This window comes from Capricornis sumatraensis, chromosome 15 (genome assembly GCF_032405125.1).
Source record: "Capricornis sumatraensis isolate serow.1 chromosome 15, serow.2, whole genome shotgun sequence".
Lineage (NCBI taxonomy): Eukaryota > Metazoa > Chordata > Mammalia > Artiodactyla > Bovidae > Capricornis > Capricornis sumatraensis.
Genome location: NC_091083.1, coordinates 82,994,568 through 82,999,145, shown reverse-complemented (window position 1 = coordinate 82,999,145; position 4,578 = coordinate 82,994,568). Strand labels below are relative to the sequence as shown.

The 4,578-nt window shown below is 48.7% G+C and overlaps 1 non-coding gene across 1 annotated transcript; it reads right to left on the bottom strand.

Annotated features, from left to right (window-relative positions):
* Positions 1–4,194: 4,194 nt before the first annotated feature.
* TRNAG-UCC (transfer RNA glycine (anticodon UCC)) lies at positions 4,195–4,267 on the bottom strand. The gene has a single exon. It is a non-coding gene; the product is annotated as a tRNA-Gly (tRNA).
* Positions 4,268–4,578: the final 311 nt, after the last annotated feature.

The window sequence follows — 4,578 nt, the reverse complement described above, 5'->3', positions numbered from 1 at the left end:
AAATGTTTTGGAAAAACTAACATAGGAGATTTTTTACTTTTTTTTTTTTCTTTTTTCACACCAAGTCTTTGCAGTCTGGTACAGATTTTGTAGCGGCAGCATATCTATCTGGACACTAAATTTGCATGGGGAAGATTTGATCTGAATTTTGATTTCATCAAGTTTACGATTGAAAAGGTAGATTCGCATACCCAAATTGTCCTGAAGATACCTGCAAGTGATCTAATAGCTGAGTGAAGCACCGGTTCTGAAGTTTTAAAAGGAAGGGAAGCTAGAAGTCCAGTTCCGTGGATGCAGCAACCACATTGCACACGTGTCGGCGAGACCCGTGGTGACAGCTCTGGGGGGAGGCCCGGAGCCTCTGCAGGGCGGCTCAGAGGGGCCCGGTGGTGGGGGTCTGGGGCTGGAGGGGCCAGGTGGTGGGGGTCCGGGGCTGGAGGGGCCAGGTGGTGGGGGTCCGGGGCTGGAGGGGCCAGGTATGGGGGTCCAGGGCTGGAGGGGCCCGGTGGTGGGGGTCTGGGGCTGGAGGGGCCAGGTGGTGGGGGTCTGGGTCTGGAGGGGTCCGTTAGTGGGGGTCCAGGGCTGGAGGGCCCAGGTGGTGAGGGTCTGGGGCTGGAGGGGTCCGTTAGTGGGAGTCTGGGGCTGGAGGGGCCAGGTATGGGAGTCCGGGGCTGGAGGGGCCCGGTGGTGGGGGTCCAGGGCTGGAGGGCCTGCAGCTTCCAGGAGCGGGGACGGTGACCGCAGCAGGGAGCGGAGGCAAGGGTGGGCTCCAGCCAGTCTGCCGGGTCTCAGGCTGGGCAGAGTGCTGGGCTCTGTGAGTACTGTAAGCTGACTGGTCCCCGCATCAAAGGCAGGGACTCAGAGTAGGACTAAGTTTCACCGTGACACTTTGGAGAGGAGGGAACCCTGCGTATGTCCACCCCAGACAAGCTAGGAACACGCACCAACAAATGTCACGAGGTCATCGCAAGGCTCATAGCACTGCTGGAAAAGCAAAATATCGCACACAGCCTGAATATCCACCCGTCCGAGAAAGGATAAATAGAACGTGATATGTTTCTGAGAGGAAATATGATCCCGCGGTTGAAAAGAATCATATGTACAACATGACTCATCTCAAGAACAAGAAACTCTTTCTATAAATTCACTTATAACGTTTAAAGATACAGATATATAGAGGTATACACACAGAATGTTAAAATTATTGTAATATAACATAGGTCAAAAGGAAACATAAATTTCATGATTGCAATCGCTTCTGGGGGAGGCCTTGAGAAAAAGTTCAGTGGGCTTGGCTTAATTGGTGATGTTTTATGTTTTATTTTAAAAATATCCAAGATTACAACAGAACGATCGTATTTGCAGATTGGGGGCAGTGGGACTATAAGTGTTTGTTACACTGTGTACTGTGTTCTGTACTTTTCAGCTGATTTGAATATTCTCCAAATGAAAAAGAAAAATCTACCAAAAGAGAAAGAAAACCTCTGTCACCCTCAGTCCTCAGACGCTACCTGTCTTGCATTTTCTGTAACCTTCCGACGCCCACCATGGCTTAGAATTAGGCGGTACAGATCGATTACATACTGTGTTTACTTATAACCTTTTCTGGAAAAAAAAAAAAAATGTTGCTGGCCTGGTTTTGCAATGTCTGAGGCTAACAAGAGGATTTTTAACTCTTTCATCACTGACATTAAGCTGCCTATTTTTCCCCCGCTGTGGCTTCAGGATTTTGAAGACTTGCGTGTCCCTGTACCCCTCACTGTTTGTGTCTGGAGCACTGAAGACCAAACATGTTCCATGTTGAACAAAAAAATTAAGTGGAAATTCAACAGGTGGTAGCACTATTTTCCCTGGCTGCAAAGACAGTCAATAAATTCCTCTTTTCTGGTTTCTTAAGTTATAACTTTTAAAATTAATTTAATTTTGGTTGCCTTGGGTCTTTATTCCTGCGAACGGACTTTTGCAGCTGCGGCGAGCGGGGGCTGCTCTCTGTTTGTGATGTGTGGGCTTCCCGCCGCGCTGGCTTCTCTTGCTGCAGAGCGTGGCCTCTAGGGTGCGCCATCTCAGTGGTTGTGGCTCATGGGTTTAGTGCCCCTTTGCCATGTGGCATCTTCTCAGACCAGGACTCAAACCTGTGTCCCCTGCATTGGCAGGCGAATTCTTAGCCCCTGGACCACCAGGGAAGTCCATTAAGCTGTGACTTCTGTTATGGACTGATGCCTGTGCCCTTCCCAAAGTTATATGCGGGAACCCTAATCCCCAGTACGATGGTATTTGGTCGTAGAGCCTTTGGGAACTGATTAAGTTGTGAGGGTGAAGCCCCCAGGACAGAATTAGTGCCCTAACAAGAAGAAAAACTCGGAAGATTGCCTCCTCTCTCTCTCCACTCTCTCCCATCTGCAAACCAGGAAATCTGCTGGCACCTTGAGTTTGGACACCCCAGCCTCCAGAACTGTGAGAAGTCAAAGTCTGTCACTATACCACCCCGCCTGTAGTAGCTTATGGCAGCAGCTCGAGCTGAGATAACTGCTGATCCACAAAGCTGTGTGGCCCTTAGCACTCACCTTCCCCAAGCCGTGGTTTCCTCATCTGTCTCATGGGGATAATAATAATCTATCTCCCGCACAAAACCTGTGAGGTACAAACGCAATATGTACAAAGCCTTGGCACAGTTTGCATCATATACATATATGTTGGTGACTCCTGTATCTTTTTTTTTTTTTTGTCACTCACATTTGTATGACCAGATGACTCTATTGGATGGTGGCTAAGAACACAGGTTTGGTATACATTGCCATATGTTATATTAAGATAGCCAGTGGAAATTTGCTGTATGGCACAGGGAACTCAAATCTTGTGCTCTGTAACAACCTAGAGAGGCAGGATGGAGGAGGAGGGGGGAGGGAGGTTCAGGAGGGCAGAGACATATGTATAGCTGTGGCCGATTCATGGTGATGTATGGCAGAAAGCGACACAATGTTGTAATTACTCTCCAATTAAAATAAAAAATAAAATGTTTAAAAAAGGATACAGGTTTATCAAACAGGCAGGCTGGAAACCTGCTTACCCACTTCTAGTGAACTTGGGTCACTTGGTAACCAGAGGCTATTTGAGCGAGCGAAAGGTCACCCTTGTCAAGCCCCTGCAGGGCCCCGGCCTGACGCTAGTGCTTGGGGAACGCAGCCTGCCAGTGAAGGTGCTGGCGTGGGAGGTGGTGTGCTTCCTGTTCGTGCAGGACAGGAGCAGCGTTGGCAGCAGAGGAAGGGCGAGCATTTCGGAGAGGCCCGCCCGCTCACATGCAGCGCACAAGCTGGCTTCATCTTGCAAAGTCATTCAACAGTTTCTTATGGACAAATGTTCTTCCGAGCCGCATCTCTCTGTATCACCCCACATTCCTTTAAAAAACAGACTTGGATATTTAAAAGTATGATTTGGCCTTTCTTTTGAAGCTGCTCTATTTGTCCTTGTTAACCCATCAGGCTTGCTCACCCAGCCAGGTTTATCAATGGCAAATGTTGCGGGCTTCACTGAGTTACGACTATAAACAGAAGGAATACGGGAGCAAGGTGAAAGGTGGCTTCTTTATAACAGCTGTAATTTATCCAAGATTTTGTCCCGGCCTTTGATTTGGGGGCTGACTGGGGATCTAGTGTCTCCCTGATTGCATTAGGAGCAGCCTTAGGGGTCAGGCGGAATTCCAAGGTCCTGGAATCAGTTAGAAGGAGGGAGCACCCGAATGCATGAAGGAACAGATGAGGCTTTTATAACCATCCTTCTCCAAGACCGTACACCAGCTCTCTGCCCAGATGACCTTGGGAGAGGCCAGGGCCAGCTTCAGGGTCATCCCAGCTGCTCTCATGCTCAGAAGGGCCCCATGCTTGACTTAAGGCTCTACTGTTACCATCTTGAAATTCTTATTGTTGTTCATTCGCTAAGCTGTGTCCAACGCTTTTGTGACCCCGTGGACCGTAGCCCACCAGCCTCCTCTGTCCATGGGAGTTCCCAGGCAAGAGCACTGGCGTGGATTGCCATTTCCTCCTCCAGAGGATATTCCTGACCCAAGGATTGAACCCACGTCTCCTGCACTGGCAGGCCAATTCTTTACCACTAAGCCGCTGGGAAGGCCTCTTTGAAATTCTTAACAATTTTTGCTGTTGTTGTTTCACTTATTAGCTGTGGCATGTGGGATCCTAGTTCCCTGGCCAGGGATTGAACTTGTGCCCCCTGCGTTGGAAGCACAGAGTCTTAACCACTGGACCACCAGAGAAATCCCTCTTAATCAGGTTTTAACAAGAGGCCCCAATACTTTCATTTCACACTGAGTCCTGCCAATTCTGTAGCTGCTCCTAGGAAAGGAAGCCAGGGCTCCTGCTCACCCTGGGCACCATCAGAACAGTTGTCATTGATGACAAGTATGTTGTACACCTATGGAATAATACTCATCACAAGTGACATGCATGAACCAAGGACTTACACAAAATATCTCATTTAATCCTCCCATAGACCCATTTTCGAGGTTGGTAAGACTGAGGCATGAAGATAGTAATGATGGTTTACTTTTACCAAGCACCAGTCATC